We start from the raw sequence: 19,965 nt of genomic DNA, 5'->3' as shown, positions 1-19,965 counted from the left end.
AACAACAACAACAACAACAACAACAAAACCAGCTTAACATTTTCGCACATGTTAAAAATCATTATTTCTGGCCAAGCACCTTGGCCAATATTTTTTTGGGATGGGGAGCTACGATACACTAAGTCATCAACACGGAAGGGAAACGACGTGGCAGCCGCAGATTGGAGGAGCTGTTGCACTAGTTAACCAAGGGGTCATGATTGATGGTACAAAAGGGGTGTGTAGTGAAGTGATCTGATACAGGTTTAGTATATTTTCAATGATGCCAGTGCATTTAAGGTTACGGTTTTATTTTGAATTAATAAGAAAAGGAAAGTGGGGAACAGTTAATAAAATGCTGCTGCAAGAGTTTATGATATATCCGAATGTGAGTGCTGAATCTTACGAGCCTGATCCCCCTGGATCCTACTGGCTCAGAACTGAAAGACTAGGGGGCCTGCGACAAGCCTTGGACTCAATTACTTAATAACCCATGGGGGCTCAGCTAGGTTCTGGTGAGAGGATTATTTCTTATTTTATTTTGGCTGCAATAAATATATCTCCCTGTGACAGAGACAGAATGATTCTTGGTGATAAATCTCCCTCCTGACCTGTGAGGGCGTTGTGTAAAGGGAACAGAGTGCCCTGGACTGGATGGCCAGACAATTCATTCCCAGGGTTAGAAGGAAGTCGGTCATCTAGAAAGGGGGCGGAGCTACGATACACTAAGTCATCAACACGGAAGGGAAACGACGTGGCAGCCGCAGATTGGAGGAGCTGTTGCACTAGTTAACCAAAGGGTCATGATTGAGTTTTGTGTTACGTGTGGGTGTTTAAGATTGGGACTATTTTTACGGGACCAACCTGTGGATTAAAACAGTGCAATACATGCCACTGTAATGCCTGTTTCTCATTGTTATTGTTTACTGCTGTTTTGTCATGAGACTTTGGATTATAAAAATAAATAACATTGCACCTGGAGTACTGTTGTCTGTTCATTGATCACTGCTGCATTCCTGCACCTGCACACTGTTAACCACTTTGCCACACTCCTACAGACAGCAAACCTGATAACCTCTGCAGATTTCAAATGCTCAGGAATGAACTAAAAATATGATATATCTTTCCAAAAAATGTGTGAAATAAATATTTAACTTATTAGAAAACTGTGATCTTACTGAAGGCAATGCAGCAACTCTTGACATGACTACTGATAAGTAGGCACTCATTTTTAAGTTTGACCAAACAACTTGATTCATTTTAACTCTGTTTATGTTAGAACATAGTTTGCAAGTGTTTTTGTATTGCTGCTTTTCTCACATGCAACATGTTAATAAATGCAATTTAAGAGTAAAAGGAAAACCCAAAGCAGACATTGTTACAAAAAGTGTGATAAGAACATAATGTTTTAATCTTACTAAAGTCCTAGTAGCATGCATCTTCTCATTGCAGCACATTGGGAAATAGGGCCCAGTGTTCTCAAATAGACAAGATTGTAAATATCCCCTCAGTTAGATGTTCTGACATCTTTATAAAGTATGTGTTTTTTGTTTCTTGGCTCATTTTGGAAGCACTATTAGATTTGCGTGACTCTGGTTGTAGAGTTTATAAAAACAAATGGAACCTTACCATCTAAAGTTGGGGTTGCCCGGCCCCTCCCGTGTTTTCTTGTCAGAGAATTTGATTTCGATGTGATGCTGTGGGACTTCCTCAGCTTTCTTCAAAGGACCAGTCACACCCAAGAGGAACACAGGAACACAGGAACATGCGCCATACTGAAGTTAACACTTCCTTTATGAGTCCAGGAAGTGACCACAAGGTTCCTTTGGGCAGTGCACATCTTTGTTTGTGTCTGAAAGACTGGGTAGAGCTTGCATGGAAACCACAGACAGTCCTTCACCTCTGTGCGACTGGCCACTCCAAACCATGGTCAGCAGAGACACCCTGGGGTTAGTGTCTGGAGGTCTGGGTGAACCGACCTCCCATCACAACCTCAGACACTTAAATTGCCTGTCTGTGTCTATTACAGACACATTTCTGGTCACAAATCCTTATTCCCCTTCATAGTCAGTCATTGCATAGCTCCATCCATGTGGTTTCAGTCTCATGACTCCCTTCATATATCCACAAAACTTGTCTGTCCATATTACCCCAGTCTCCATACATACCCTATTGGGTCCCTTTACTAGGATCTGCCTACCCGATTCCACCCATTAACCCTGATGGTGATAATGCACCCACCAGCCCAATTCCACCCAACAACCCTGATGGTGATAATGCACCCACCCACCCGATTCCACCCAACAATCCTGATGGTGATAATGCACCCACCAGCCCGATTCCACCCAACAACCTTGATGGTGATAATGCACCTTAGCAGGAAATTAGAAACTGTTGTAATTTAATACACCATCCTGTATTTTAGGATGTTATACTTTGTGACCTAAGTAACAGTCCATACCTTACCTAAAGCCTTGTCACTGCAGTTAACAATTCTTTAGGCTAATTTAAAAGATGTTTACCTATAACAAATATATTACAAAAACAGTGATGTCATTACAAGTACAATATTTTTTTAAAGGAATTGGGTTTAAGAATGATGTATAGGACTTTAATGCAGTGAAAAGTGACACCGTCCATTTTTCAAATAATCCTTTCTCCCTTTTCTGTGAGCAACACCGACTCGGGAAAGACCCCAGCTGGGCTTGGGCAGTGTCGCGGAAGAGTGAGCCGGGTTAAAAACAGGTTAGATATTGTTGTTCTTGGCAAGGGAGAAATGCAGCCTTGTCGACTCAGACTCTCTGTTGAAAAGCTTGAGCTCTCCTAACCCTCATAACACAGGGTGCCTGCCAGGCCCTCGCTGCATGCATACAGCACAAACAGTAGAACCTGAGGTGCAGTTGTGCAAACACAAGGGGAAGAACGCGTTCGTTACAGTTTTAAATAGCACTACGGAACATGGGAATCAGGTTTGCAAGCTCAGAATAAATCAACAGGCTTGTGATGTAATGGTTACTTTTCTTTCTTGGTTATTCACAAGATGCATGGTCCAAACAAACAGGACAGCCAGGTCTTCCATCTGATTATTCTGACTATCAGAAAGCCTGCTCTGCCAATAGTCTCAATCTATTCTACTGTGACTCACTTTGAATTGCAGCTGTCGATATCACAGGTAAAAACCCATGCAATCTAAAGCAAACAACAACAAAGGTAATATTGAGAGAGTAAATATAACACAGTCATAACAAACACAAAAATTAATATACACAAAATGAATCAAACATTCAAACACAAAATAAAAAAAAGTTTATAATTGTATCAATAAATCCTCTGTGTATGCCCAACAAACAAAGTCAAACATTAAGCTGCTTATAATAATAACATATACACACCCAAATCCAAAACCTCAGTGTGGTTTATATGCCATAGTGTGCATCTAGTTAATGCATCTCAATAACAAACAGTGTTTCCTCTATTTCAATAATTTCAAACAATAAAAAATGAAAACAACCATTTTTAAAACATCCTCTACACAGTAAAAACAGGATGGACAGCGACCCCCTGTGTCTCTCAGAGTGCTCAGCGAGCAAACACAGTCTGCAGGTATGGCAATGAGGTCAAGTGAGGTCAAAGGTCAATTCTTCTGCAAATGCCCTCATTGTTCTTAAGGACCAGTGCACTACTCACTTAGGTTTTAAAAATTATATAAAGTTTTAAACTGTTATTTTTTACATTTCTGTCTTTCTTTCTTTCTTTCTTTATTTTTTGTATACGCTAACAAAAGCATAACTTTTGATAAAATTCACTGGAGATAAAAATAAATGGGTAACACTTTACGTTAATTGTCTCTAATTACGGTGTATTTACATTGGAGTTACTTAGTAAAGACACGTGTACTAACACATAATTGCAATGTTATTATGCATAGTTACAATGTATTTAATGTTTATTCTTTTTGCGCAATAAAACTATTTTCTGAAACAATTGTGCACTTGCATATATCATGCAAAAAGATTTACACATTTCCTACATTGTAGCTAATCATAATAACATTGTAATTATGTGTAAGTCTGAATTGGAATTCTGAATTCTGATTGGTCCGAGGGGACACAGTCCTGTAATGTTGTTCCAACTTCATTTTCTTTATTGTGAGATGGAAGTTCCGCTCTCTATCTGTAATCAATTTAGTAGGACAAGCCGGCCAAATTGAGTCAGTAAGCAGAGCTGAACATCAAAGAGACTTGCTTGGAGAGTTTGGGTCTTTACAGAGAAATAAAACAACTGGGTATCATCAGTGTAGAAGTCAAGAGCATTCGGATGGGATAAGATAAACCTGGGGGAACTTCTCACCTTATCAACCAAGGGTGAGCGAGGGGCACTAAGATAAGAGGTGGGTTGTGTCAAAAGCAATTGTAAAATCCAGGATGAGAAGCAGAGTCAAGGACTCATGTCCAATGCTGGCAAGCATCAGTATGTCGTTACTGGCAACCCTTAGCATTACAGCTCCTAAATGAAAAGGGACAGACACTGGCCTACAGGTGAAGAAATCACAGGAATCCAGTGCTGTACTATTAAGTATTGAGCATTGAGTGAATGCAGTTTCCCAGGATATATGCTGCATTTTAAGTGTTTTACATTCTTTCACATGAGAAATGCCAATCTTTACTACTTTTTATGATCAGTTGGTCTTTTATTGTTAAGCCAATTTGCAAATTCTCTGAATAGTAACTCCAGCATAACAGCATAGTGAATTATTATATTTAATTTGGTGACGATAAAACCTTTGCAGTTGGTCCCCATCTGTGCTGCAGATCAGAAACGATGTTCAACAAAAAATAGCTTGTTAATTTAATTCTAGTTTTCTTGTTTTTACATAAATCGAGTTTGCTGAAAAATAGTACTGATCTAAAAAGCCAGATGAAAAACTGTTATGAAATTCTTTACAAGTGAAATAATTTTCCTTCTGTGATTCAGCCCTCCACTTGTCTTTCTTTCCCCATTATGTCATGTGTACCTTTAAGAGCTTCCAGGATTTTAAAATAAATGAATACTGCTGTCTGACATTGGGAAATATGAGGCATGCAGTCTCCAAAAACAACAAACCAAACAATAGGTGTAGCTACATTAATACCATGCACACACATTTCAATGCATGTTGCCATTAAATACCTGGAGGGGCTTCTTTGAAGTACAGGGTTGTGGAGTCCAAAGAATCTGGAAATTAGGTCAATTGTGATCATTCAAAAAAATATATTTTAGTATTTATAAAGTATTTGTGAATGTTGCAATTCTTTTTGCATACTACAACGTATTAAGGATTTAACCTGTTATCAGTGAAAAGAAGCTAAGTTTAGGTGAGTAGATGCATTATTGATACCTATTCTGAAACTTACAGTGTAGTATGTTGGAAACCACACGGTAGGTTTATATGGCTTTCAGATGATACTGATGCAATTCACACTAGCAATAATGTGTGTCACATGGTATACATAGTAATCATTCTTTATGGAACCTTGTTATATTATTACTAAAATAGCTCCATGAATGTCTTTAGAGTGTTCTTTCATTTGCATCTATTCTACTTGCCCTTTCCTTCATGGCAAACTTCTTTATTCGTGATGCTTACATCTGCAAAGTGTTAGTTCCATCTTGGTGGGGGATGCATAACTGACAAACCTGGTTTTCATTAGCATCATAACAGAGTGAATAGAACATTTTTTTTCCTACCAAATATCCAAGAAATTATCTGTGTTGTCATGTCTGCTTGGTAGGTTGATAGCTCTGCCCCATACAGCAATGTATAGTGTAATCTAACACAGGCTGATTCTATAGGCTTGGGCACACTGCCTGTGAAACTCTAAAGAGAGGAGTCAAAAAGTATTCCCTGCTCACTTCTGCAGTTACAGCTGCTTATCAAAGCAGTTTCCCCAAGCTGTCAGTCACTTTTGCTTTTCAATGTGTGCTGTTTCTTTAAAAAGGAACAACCTGCATTGCACTTAAATAAAACCTTGTTTTGGCCTGCATGCCTGGTTGCAATGGAATAGAATGTACCAGCCTGTAAGTTATTAAAAGACCAAGCCTCCAGCTGATCAAAAAAGAGTCCTGCACAAATGCAGCACTTAATTAAAAACAACTGGACAGCCATAAAAAGTTCAACACGAGGGTGTCCAAAAACACCAGATTAGGAAGACAATGGAGTTTTATTTTCTTCAAATTGGAAAAGTGCATTGCACATGGATGTTATTTAGATGAATTTATATTCTTTCCTTTTCTTATGAAGTTTACCAAAAACAAAGTATAGTTTGCATTGAAAAGGAAAAGGTAAAAAAAGGTAAAGGAAAGAAGAACAAGGTAAAATGGTAACACTTTACATTGTGTCTCTAACTACTGTGTATTTACCCTTTTCTAATACAATTGTGTACATACATATATTGTGCAAAAAGATGTACACATGAAGTACATTTTAACTATGCTTTATAACATTATCATTATGTGTAAATACACCGTAATAAAAGACACATAATGTAAAGTGTTACCAGTAAAATATGGTAAAGCGTAAAAGTACTATAAGTTCTACTATTAGGGTAAATACTAACAATGCAATAAAGTGTGTAATGGGGCAGAAATCCTTCTTCCACAAAGTGTACCGGTGCTTTTGTGGTTTATGATGTCACAGACAAGTTAATTAACTTTCAAGGACAATACATTTTTTGAATTCACATTAAGAACTTTACAACAAAACAGAAGTAATTTATTAAGTATGAAACAATGTCATGGGAATGTTGACTGACAATCCTTGGCAATCTTTCCTTTCCTCCAGTGCAGAAGCCAGCAACGAAATCGTATTATGATCTCAAACTGACACCACAAGCAGTTATCTTGTTGATGTGTATCCTCCACAGCTGTTGCTGATAATGAAATCTTATAATAAATGTATATGAACAGATTCGTCTGCTGATCACTAAGAACAGAATAGCAGAGCTTCACTGTGCACTTGCACAATGGTGAAGTATACAAGGAGGTGGAGTTAACAGAGTTGAAAGGTCACAGTATCACATGATTTCTGACAGAAACATATTAACTGTCAGCAACACCTCTACAGTCTAAGTTATGTTCTTCAACTCATCACTAGCACAATTTTTGTTGGAAAAAAATATATACAATTCTAAAACAAATAAGAAACAACCTTAGACTACTCTTAAATCCCACAATGAAATGCCTGAGTTGTTTATTTCTGACTTTTTTTGTGTTCCCTTTTAATATATTTAACAAACCAAAAACACGTTATAGATGATTTGGAGTACATAGCTCTGAGAATGCAGCCCCATATCTCAAAACTGGGACAAAAGGTCTTGGATAATATTAACTGCATTATATTGCTTTTTGAATTTGTCATCTCAGCTGAGGTGTCTGATGTATGTTGCATTCTTATTGTTAAACATCCTAAATGGGTTATTTATTGGCTTTCCAATGAACATTGAAGCTTGTTTATGAAGTATGTGATTATGATGTGTTGAAGGACCAGTTGCAGTTGACATAAAATGTGAAAGTGGGCAAATGAAAAACTGACAAACAAATGCCTCGATGTGCTGTGCAGTACATCCAGATTCTGATGCGCTCATAACCGGAGCTAATGATGGTCCTAAACAAGTTTTATCATAATACAGTGACGGCTTGGAGAAAGCCAGTCTTGAAAGATTGGAGTGATTTACAGATAATTCATTGTAAGTTCAAAAGCAAAAGCAAAAACAGATGTTTAGAACCAAAAACAAAACAAAACAAACAAAAAAACATTGAAAAAGTATAAGTTGCTGTGTTTGTCTGGAATGTCTGATGCTCAATCAATGCAGTTTTTGTGTCTACTCAACTCCTGCAGTCATATGTCAGCCCAATCCACGTTTGTAAAATGCAATAAGAAGACACAGATCTGCATGCATGTTTCATAGTGTAGTTCTGCTGATTGATTGCAGGTTTTTCATCAGTGCTTTTTAGTTTTGTATAAGTAAGTGTAATTATAATAAGCATGGCAGTTTCATAGACGTGGCAGCAGTTTTGTTTTTTTCGTCCATTTTGCAATAATGTCCTCGGCCTTTGACACCCTCCCTGCTATAATTTCTCCTGTGAACCCTCTGGGGAGCACTTTGAGAACAACTGCCTTCAGCTGCACAGCGTATACCATATAATATTCCAATGACTGCACAGGCAGATCAGATAGGAAAGCTGCTTTCAAAAAGGTCTTTTTTTTAAATATTTAGCATTCCTTGGAGGAAAGAAGCCAATGAAATAATAGACTCCAGGTTATGTGCAGGGCAGGTTTGGATGAATCCTATTGGTTGGACTTTGGCCTGAATGAAGCCCGGTTCTGCTGCTGGTCTTTGCATCAGGAGGTGAAAGAGTATCTCTGTTGAGACTTGGGATCGTATAACTGGTGGTTACTTTTAAACAATTAGGCTTCAGGTGTTCATGTGGGACTCATTATGCAAAACTAAGGATCACGCACAGGACAGTAAAAAATTCAACATAGGCAAGTTCTTGATTCGATATGCATTATCTTGTATTAATTATAATGCAGTACAAATGTGATTTTTACTTTGTCTGTTGGATCCCCTACCATAATACCATAATAAAGCTGCGTTTGTTACTGAGTTTATCCCAATGGGTGCCCTTTACTATTTCCAAGCTGCTGTTCTCCACAATCCTGTTAACGACATTATTTTGATAGTACACAGATGTAGATGTTTGCTGTGCAAGCTATAAAAAAGCAACCCTCGTGGACAGTGCAGTTTGTATTCCTTACCTGCCAGGTGATATACTTGATGGTAGCCTGCATTGTGTGTTACTGGGATACAATACCAACAGCCCGTCCCTTTGCAACTTCACCGAAAGCTCCTCAGTGCTTCCCATGTTTCCAGTGTCCAGGACCCTACCCTTGCCCTCCAAGTGCCTACCTTCCTGTTTAGGGATGAGAAAATAAAACACGTGCGTCACAACACAGTAGCTCACAGCAGCTTCCCCCCTTTTGAACTCGTCATGAGACCGCTGTTGTTCGTCATTATCTTTCCACGCTTATCTATTTCTAATTTTTGTATCTTCAGGGCACAAAGAGTTCACTCAAACTGTTTTAACATTTCTAAAAAAGAAATAAAAAAATGAAGGGAATATTATTATTTACCATGCTCACAAAATACTCCAGAAAATTTTTTTTTTTTTGAACTATTGGTTCTGCTTCTAATAAGATTTCTCAAATTATGTGGGTTTAAAAATGATCATTGGGATCATTTTTGCATCTGTAATTTCTCCCCTCAGTGAGCTGTGATTTCGTATACAGTGCTGTAATTTGAATTTACGAACTCACAGATGCAGAGGGGACAGATATTACAGCTGAGCACCCTTTACTGGTCATTTCTAAAAAACTTCTCCCCAGTCCTGATGGTTAAAACAACATTATCAGTAAGACTGGTAGATAATGATCTAAGCACCCTTATACAAGCTTCCCGCTGTGCAAAAATACCATGGCAAACTTTTTTTAAGGGCAGAACCTGCAATAGAGAATTCGACAGAACATACATGATGGGGGTAATGAACAGGTAAGAAATTAAAAGATGGTATAAATTAGCCCTTTACATTAAGTTGCATGTCATATAGTATGGTGTATATTTAATATATTCTGAATATATGACATATCTGCTTTTTACATTGCTTTTACACAGATATATCGTTTTTATGGGGTAGAAGCTCAGCAGCTTGTCACAGCTTGCTTATGGTATTAGCAATGTGCCACTGCAAGCATCCTCTTTGGAGTGCTATGGAGAGAAGTCAAGATTACTGGATAATCAATAGGTTGAGCAAAGATCACCGTTATGGGCTGTTGTTACCCTGATAACCTCAACTGAAGTCTGCCCAGTGGTTTCAGACTGCTTCAGCTAAATGTAGTTTTCAGTGATTTGTCCCGTCCCTGCAGATTCATTTCATGAGTAGTTCAGCTTTGTGAAGTCTAGAGGTTGGGAGCGCTGCCTTCGTCTCCTGCAGAACTATTAAGTATGTGGACGGAAGGCTAGCCGCAGGGGGTGAGGGCTGAAACATTAACTCGGTTTTAACTATATGTCTTTATAGGGGGTTTAAGTCATATTAATATGGCCTACAAATATGTCTCATTGTTAATGACCAGGTTACACCTGGAAACAACAGAAAAGTACAAGTAAGTTGACTCATTGTCAGTCTGTACTATATTCAACACACTGCATTAAAATCTACCAAATCTTATTAATATAATGCAGAGTACTAGCAAGGTAACAGCTGGTCAGGGTCAAGGGCAGTTAGAACAACCAGATCTCCACCGGTATGTGTCATTATATGGGGATAAAACTTCGTCGATCGATGACTGTTTGAGGAGACACAAAGGAGTCTATTTTATTTAAACAGACATTTTTATTGTACTGTAGGTTACAAACTGTTATAACTTTATTTTTAATGCAATATATTTATGTTGCTGCAGTACGTCTCGTCATTAACACTGAAAAAGCTATTCACCAGATATACTCTTTCACCTCCTGAATATACATAGCCTTTTTTTTTGGAAAGTAGCCCTGTTTTTGGAATTGATAGCCATTCTTTTGGACAGTAGCCCTGTTTTTGGAATCGATAGCACCGTTTTTGGAAAGTAGCCATTGACCAAATAAACTTTTCTGTGATTTGGTCTTGGCATCACTGCATGGCTTGGTATGAGTGATCGGGTTTGTTGTTACATTTCTGACTCATTCCTCAGGACGGGTATACAAACCACCTTCAGGCAAAGCCACTTCTGCAGTAAACCTTGCCTGTTTTTTTGGAAAAGGTTCATTGAAGTTCCGCTGTGCATCGTTACCAGACCTGTGTCCGATGCAGCAAAGCCAGTGTGTCGGATCCAGTAATACCTGACCTGATCTTCCCATGAAGATTCAGGAGTCGTTCCTTTATTTCCAGTGCAGTAATACAGTTGAGAAAGTCCAGCGTTGAAAGACACAGCTGAAGCCTATTAAATACCATGTTGAACTGGAGGCCCTGCGTGACCTGTTGATTCGACAGGGGGCGGGAGACGGGCTTCTTACACTGTCACTGCAAGGCAAGTTTCCTCTCACCTCCCAGGTGCACTCCCCCTGGAAAACAGCTACCCCACACCAAGTCTTTGTGGTTTTCTTTGTCATTTCTGGATTTAATTGAATTTTAATCCTGTTGCGTATATAAATAAATTAATTGTGCATCCATTCAAGCTGAGGCGCATGCTTCTCTTCGCTTTCAGGGATTCTGAATGTCGACCTTAAGGTCAAAGGGCTAAAGTGTAAAGGAAAAAGCATATAAAGTAATGTTAAATGCACAAATCTAGTAAGAAACTTAACTATACATCTCCCCGTATCTGAGTTAGTTATAGTTGTACTTTTGCCTATGCTCTTCCTTGAAAATGAGGAACAAAACCTGACTGAAAACCTTCAGCGCAGGGTTAAACATATTGTTTTGAAGTACTGTACAGACAATTCACCAAAGACTCTCTAGGAAAGACTGTTGACATTCAGAAGATCAGTTTAATTAAGGCTGTTAGAAACAAACAAACAACAGCAACACCGAATACAGATAAGCTTATCCTATCAGATGTCACCACATCATTCATTTTTTGTTTGAACTTTTTGAAGATCATCAGTGATAAACATCCTTCTTTCCATATTTCATTTCCATATTGATTTTAAGATTTGCTGTTAACTTACAAGACCCTGAATGGATTAGCACCTAGTTATTTGCAGGAGTTACTGACCCTGTATCTTCCAAACCGCACTCTGAGATCACAGGATGTGGGGCTGCTGGTTATTCCTAGGGTCAATAGAAGCAACACGGGAGGTAGGACTCCTAAATTATGGAATGCTCAGCCTTTGTTTGTCAGGGAAGCTGGGACCGTTACAGTTTTTTTTTTATAAAATGGCTTTCTTATCTTGGTGGGTTTTAATGTAACTTTAAAATTGCTGCTTTTGTATTATGTGTATACTGTTATTTAAATGGTCTGACAATGCAGTTGTATGTGTGACATGCTATTCAAATGTATTGTGGTTTGTGCTTTTTTTCTGTTATGCACTGTACAGTGCTTTGTGATAGGCTATATAAATGCAATATATATATTTATTGATTGCATTTATATGTGGAATAAATGCAATCAAAAAAATCTTCACTATGTCTATAGACAAAGTCCTAAACACTGCTACAAGAACGCTCTTGTGATTGAAACTGTCATATTTTTCTTTCATTGTGGAAATACAGACCATCTGGCAGCCAGGCTTTCTGAAACGAAGAGTAAGCAACACATAAAACACAGCAAAATTAGTTAAACCTGTTACTGAGAGACAGTTTTAACCTCACAGGTACTCTGACCGGAGACTGGAATCCGAATTCTAATTTAAAAATTCTGTCTATAATTTTTTTTTCCTATATCTGTAATCCACGTCATCAACAGTACATTAGTTTTGTTCGACTAATCTTCATCCCCGGGGCTAAATAATTTCAGAGTATTCTTTTAGCTCAGGGTTCAGCCAAGGCTCTAGCTGTCTGGCTATGCACTAAGCCAAACTCTGTGCACCTTCAGGTTATTTATTGACCGCTACACAGCCATGGGCTATGCTTGGTGTAATCTCAATGGGTACACCAGGTTCTGCAGTATTGCCAGGGGATTAATAATGCAAAGTAATCTACACTTGGTTCAACAAAATAAACACATACACAGAAAACAGCCATATTCAGAGACCCTCACTCTCGCTGATCTCAATAACATTTTATACTGTGTGTCATGACTTAATTATGAAGTGATAAATACTGTGATCCAATAACCTATCAGAGCCTAATTACTTCATTTCTTGTTCACATACTCATCTAGATTACTGAAGCTCATAATTACTTTTTACCTAACAAAAAAAAACAAAAAAAACATGCTGTTCACTGCAGATCATACAGACGCTTTGGGACATCACTCAAAAGATTAAATTCACTGCAAACACAAAAATATTTTACAATGCATAACAATATGTATTGCTGTACAAAACAAAACAACATTCAATTCAAATTGTAAATGCCAGTAGTTGTTTTGTTTTTGTTTTGAAATAATCAATTCTCTATGAGATCTGAGTCACAGCACCAATGTAACAGGGTGAAGGCTGGGCACTAACTGGCTAACCACTATGCTGGATCTTCTCCATTTATGTTTAAATAGCTTTTCATCTCATCTCACCTCATCACACAACACTGCCTGTTACATTTGCATGCATTCAGATTTAAACAGGACATCCCAGCAGCCCTATCTCAGTGGCCTGGAAGCTAACCATGATAGAGAATGCTATGATTGTCAGAGTCTCGTCACATGGAATATTTAAAAGGTATTTCTTCTACACACAAATGTTTTAGGACAATTTAAAGCATTTTAATTTCCCCACATACCGATTCAAGTTCCTTCCACGGCATGTATCACTTTATAATTGCCTGTAAATGACGTAATTTTTAGTCAACAATACTGATGTATTTGACATTGTGATTATTGTTAAGAGGCGTAAAGAACATTGTGACTTTTTTCTTCCACATCCTCAGGTTACATAATATAATTGCCCTTTTTTTGCCAATTATGTCACTATTTGGAAACTGTGCTGAAAAACTAAACCCCCATAAGGACTCTGCCAGACCCACCGAGAAAGGGAAGCATCACACAGCGGCGTTCTATTACTGCTTTACTGTGCAACTCAGCACTAAACACACTGAATACCAGTAACATCTCCAACTGTCATAAAGTACATTCAAATGCATGTCATATTTGGTAACACTTTACATCTTAACTAAGTGTCTCTAACTACTGTGTATTTACATAGTAATTACTTAGTAGATACATGTGTACTTACACATAATTTCAATGTTATGCATCGTTACAATGTACTTAATGTGTAAATCTTTTTGTAAGTACACAATTGTATCAGATAAGGGTCAGGGTTAAGGTTAGTTAAGGTTAGGTTTAGAGTAAGGCTTAGTATCTTAATCTGAAAATACTGTGGGTCAGAACCGATTACCACAAATGCATTCTTTAACTGCCCTCATACCCATTTCCGATAACGCTGCAGAGTTCGACAGCCACCAGGTGGCGCAGTGACCCTCTCTATGCGTATGTTGTTGAGACTTGAGACAGAGGCTGATTCGTCAGGCTGGGGACATGCAGTTAGTTGTGAGCGTGGGAAGTGTTTTGGGGGTAGTATGCTGTTATTTGTGGGGTGCTTCTCTTATAGATTCTATGTGCTGGGATTGTTTTCTTAGGAGTTGTCAATCAGTGGATTGGTTGTGTATAATTAATAACGAGCTCTACCACTTACATACCTGCACATTGCACCCTGGAGGAGACGAGGCCAGTTGGACAGCCTCTTTGCCAGTTGGACAACCTTTCTGCCTGTCTAATAAGATCGGTGTTATTGCCAAGGTCAGTGAGAATCAGAGACTACTCTCAGACAAGCTCCCCAACTATGGAGCTTCGATGAGGGATGCAAAGTCCAAAACATATTAATAAAAAACTTGGTTTCCTGTCTGAATTTAAATTATATTTTATATTTATTTATTTATTTATTTATTTATTTGCATGAAAGTTGAATTGGAGATTTATTCTATTCTATATACAGGAAATGTATACTTTATGTAACATTTGCAGTGATTGGATAAAGCATTTTCTGCTTTTTTTCAGTTGTTTAACTTTATTTATGGTTACGCTTTCGTTGTTTAACTTTATTTATGGTTACGTTTTCATGTATCACTAAACTGTTTAACTTTTGTTAATTGTAAAACGTTTTTGGCATATCAACGAATGAAAGGCCCTATACAAATCCTTTGTATTGTATGATGCAAGTTGAATATTTTACAACAAAAATAATATGTTCTGATATATTTTTGCCTCCCAGAAGCTGCAAATCTCAAGTAGAGTTAATACTGGTCTAAGTAGCCGTGCTTGAATGCAGGACCCAAAAGGTCCTTATTAGGACTGCGCTAGACCGCTACAGAGCCACTAAACCTTATACCCTGTCTCAGTCTGAGTCCCTGCAGATGATACAATGCTGTATGATAAATAAACACTGTCTTTGTGTGTAATATGACCCTTTCCTGCTCTCACAAAACCTTGCTATTCTGGCATAGTTCCAGAAATCCCTTCACCTCTGTGTTATAGAAATCCCAAAGCAAGGATGTAACTATCATTGTTACTTTTAGAAATACCCAGCTTACCTGTTCTATCCTTCTAACCCTTGGAATGGCCGTATTGAACGGGCGCGTGTGCTTTGAATAAATGCTAGTATGACTTCCTGAAGACGTTGAACAGAGACTGGGTGCATGCTCTGCACAGCATCTTAACAGAGACTGGGTGCATGCTCTCTTAACAGAGACTGGGTGCTTCCTCTCTTAACAGAGACTGGATGCATGCTCTCTTAACAGAGACTGGGTGCATGCTCTGCACAGCATCTTAACAGAGACTGCGTGCATGCTCTCTTAACAGAGACTGGGTGCATGCTCTGCACAGCATCTTAACAGAGACTGGGTGCATGCTCTGCATGGCATCTTAACAGAGACTGGGTGCATGCTTTCTTAACAAAGACTGGGTGCATGCTCTCTTAACAGAGACTGGGTGCATGCTCTGCACAGCATCTTAACAGAGACTGCGTGCATGCTCTCTTAACAGAGACTGGGTGCATGCTCTGCACAGCATCTTAACAGAGACTGGGTGCATGCTCTGCATGGCATCTTAACAGAGACTGGGTGCATGCTGTCTTAACAGAGGCTGGGTACTTGCTCTCTTAACAGAGACTGGGTGCATGCTCTGCACAGCATCTTAACAGAGACTGGGTGCATGCTCTGCACATCATCTTAACAGAGACTGGGTGCATGCTCTCTTAACAGAGACTTGGTGCATGCTTTCTTAACAGAGACTGGGTGCATGCTCTGCACAGCATCTTAACAGAGACTGGGTGCATGCTCTGCACGGCATCTTAACAGAGACTGGGTGCATGCTCTCTTAACAGAGACTGGGTGCATGCTCTCTCAACAGAGACTGGGTGCATGCTCTCTCAACAGAGACTGGGTGCATGCTTTCATAACAGAGACTGGGTGCATGCCCTGCACAGCATCTTAACCACCCTATGCAAGAACCAGGCTCACATATCTCTTTATGCTTCAGATATGGCATGCTGCAACACTTAATATTGTATCGCAGGAACTACGTTGTCAAAATGAAGTGACTGTGTGCATTTATCCGTCTACCTAGCTGCAGTAATCTTTATTTCATCCATGTTATCTGAAGCTGAATAGTTGTAACTAATTATTATAACAGTGAATTATCTGATAATCAATTACACACATCTAATAAGCCTTTCAGTTGACTGATTATCATCCAGTTGGAACCAGATTCCTTTTGTATGTAGTGCTGTTCTCTGTTTTTGAATATATATATATATATATATATATATATATATATATATATATATATATATATGACAATGATTTTGTTTGCTGAAGAAGGTTTATAAAACAAAAGGCACAAATAGACCTACATTACAGTATGGTTTGACCAGGGCTCCCTGTGTGAGTACAATAGTATTAAATTATATGGTTCCTACCAGTTGCTTGGAACTCAGCATTTACCCATTTTGCAGTAGATGGCAGACGATTGCTTCACGTCTAACTCGGGATTATGATCTTGACGTTTCACAACATTAAAGAACTGGTCCCAGCCCCTGCAGTCTCCAGTGCTCAGAATGCACATAGAACACAGAAGACCCGACACATCTTTCTCTAGTTAGTTATTTACTGCTCTGAGTCCATGATGTGAAGAGTATGGGCTAAGCAATAGAGACTTGCATTGCCTACATTCCTTTTCAGCCATGTGGATCCTATTCTGAACAGGAAGGGGTGCAGCAGCAGATCGGGAAAGTTAGGAATGGATGATGGATGGAAGAGAGTGTTTGGAGGACACCAGACAGATCCAAAGTTTGTTTTTAATACACTTCTACAATTCCACAGCTTGGCACTGGGAATGTTATGAGTATGAAGGAAGTTAAAATGAAGACGCTTGCATTTCAGATTTAACCCCTTAAAGATGGGTGTACCATACAAAAATGACACATATGGCAATGCAATTCCAATGCAATCACTTTACATAATAATTACCATGAAACTATAGTTTAAATACAGTGTTACTTCATGAAATGTATTACCACCACAACTTAAAGCAAAATGTTACCATACTTAAAATATTCCACCCATAAGCACCCCAGAAACCCCTACAGTACAGGGATGTACATACTGTATATAAATCACTGGACAAAGGAACAGGTTTAAACAGTATCTATAACCTCTATATTTACCCCATTTCTCTAGGGAATCGCCCTGTAGTCTCTGTAGTAGCCGGGTACTTGCTGGTTTACCATTCAGAGGGCTGCTGGCTGCCACCCTGCATCAGAAACCCATGTACTTCACTCTAGCTTTTCCGAAATTCCTGGCTTTTTAATTCATACCAGTTCTGCTCTACATGTTGCTGGAGCTTGGCTGCACAATTACCAGCGGTAATGGGATGACTGGTCCTCTCCTGGAGAAAGAGGGACTACCTGCCAAAAGAACTCTGCAAAGCATGTGACCCCAAACGAGGCTTAGCAGGACCCAGGAGAGTGCAGCTCCTCCAGCTCCTCTCTCTCCCAGCAGGGGGTGCTGCAGAGAACTGCTGCATCTCATTCAGGAGAGTTCCAGCACATACAAGTTAGGAAAACCAGAGTTTATATTACAAATCATAAAATACAATGTCCTGCCATGTGCTTGAGTGTGCCTGTCTCCAAACAATCTAAACAGCATGTTCTCTGGCTTGCAAAATCATATTTTGTTTATTGTTTCCACTCACTGTCAAATAAGCATATTAATCTGTTTAAATAAAATGCTCTACATCTTTAAAAGACATTTAATGGCTATCCCTTGGAGCAAGAAAGGAAATTCTACAACTCAATGCACACGTCCGATATCATTCTTAACTAAGGGATTATATACAGTGAAGTCTGTAGGGCTGGATCAGTCACATGGTTTTTACAATGTGTATAAAGGGAGCTGCCTCCACTCCCACACCTCCACCCGCAATTTATATTAACAACCATTTAAGTTGTTATTTAAAATCACGAGAACTGAAGAGCAAATAAACATTTAAAAACTACTTTTAACCTTTATGTGATGTACTGCGTCTTTAAAATGTTTTGATACATATGTGAAACTCCGTTTTGAAGTTAGCAGCCATATTGCAGCCTGCTTGTTATGTTTCCTATAATACTTATAGCTGTTTCGGTACTTTTTTAAAAAAGACATAGAACAGCCCTTACAAGATTTACAAGTCATTTAATGATGTGGAATTTTAAAACTATCATTTTTATTTTTTGAGTTATGCAAAGACGTACTTGTCTTTCGCATTTAAAAGCAACAGTAGCCTTTCACAACAGGAGTTGAATGCACGTACAGTAGGGTGAAAAAGTCCACCTTCTTAAGGTTTTTCTATGAATGGGGTAATATCTTGATAGGAGAGAATTTCAATGTGCAGCCCTCTTCTCCATGCCAAGTCAACCATCTCTTGCCAAGCAAATGAAACCTGGAATTGAAGTACATCCCAGCTGGTCTCCACCTGGTGCCATTCGTTTCGATTGGTGGAAAGGATTCGAATCACACAATCATGACTCACCCTGCATTCTAGTGTTTTTCTAGGGGAGCCACTTGGCACCTTTCGGCCGTCTGTTTTTTCATGTACATGTAAACCTTGTAACGCTACACATTGTTTTTATGATTATTTTGGCCTCCATTCTGTTGCATGTACTGGAACACATTCCTATAGCTCTATAGAATTCTCTAAGGATGAAAATCCATCATCAGCGCTCGTTTTTCAGCAGAACCCCTTGAACTTAAACTGTTTTGAACTGGGCTCACGCGCCAATACAAGGCCAAATAAAAATACATGCGGAAAGCAATCAGTAAACGCCTCAGATCATTATTTTAGGAACTCTTTCATGAGGTCCCTGAGATGCAAAGCTAATAACTGAGAGGTTATTCCCCTAAGAGAACTTGTAATGGTTAACCACGAGCGACCTATCTAATTGCTTTTGAGACAGGTCAAATCAGTTATGTGTATGAGATGAGGTCACATAGTTCACGTCACACTCGGCCTAGACCAAACAAATCTGCATTGTTTACAAACACACTTCCTAATAGCATTGGGCGCTGATGACATCTGGCCTTATAAAAGAAATGACATGATCAAATAAGATACATAGTCCACCACTTTCACAGCAAAGGAATGAGAAGAAGTTGTCTTGTCTCTGCATTTACAGGAGGAGAAGGCTGCTGAAATTCAGAAAGCTGGATGATGTGCATATCAAGCTTTCAGAGGAGCATTGAAAGAGGAAAGTCTGACTTGGAAGATCCACACACTCTGAGGACCTTCAGTGTTGTGTTGTTAAGCCATGTGCAGGCCTTGGTCATGGGGGTTACCAGAACCACACTGGATTACTGTAGACTTCTGTAGACCCAGTGTGTATTGTGTAGTCTCCTTGGCATGGAACAGGTATCAGCTAGGTGGATACTGTGAATTAATACACCAACAAAAGGGCTCTGAACCAAAAACAGGTAATTCCCTATAGTTCTTAGGCCACCTTTCTATTTTACAATCTGTCATTGTTCCATCTACTGCCAATGTAACAGGGCTGAGACTGGCCGTGAATCGGCGATAATGTACACCGCTAGCGAGCCACTTATCCACTTTGTAAAAGAGTCAAGGTTGTTCTGCATTCGTGGTTATAGAACTTTTAATCTGGGGTCGGAATCCTTAAGAGCAGTGCAACAAACAGCACTGACCGTTAAACTGTTTTTAATTTTAATTTTAATTTTAAGTTTACATCAAGTTCTTCACATTGGAGGCTCATTTTGTAACTTCCTCCA

This window comes from Acipenser ruthenus, chromosome 10, assembly GCF_902713425.1.
Source record: "Acipenser ruthenus chromosome 10, fAciRut3.2 maternal haplotype, whole genome shotgun sequence".
Lineage (NCBI taxonomy): Eukaryota > Metazoa > Chordata > Actinopteri > Acipenseriformes > Acipenseridae > Acipenser > Acipenser ruthenus.
This window is presented reverse-complemented; position numbering follows the sequence as displayed.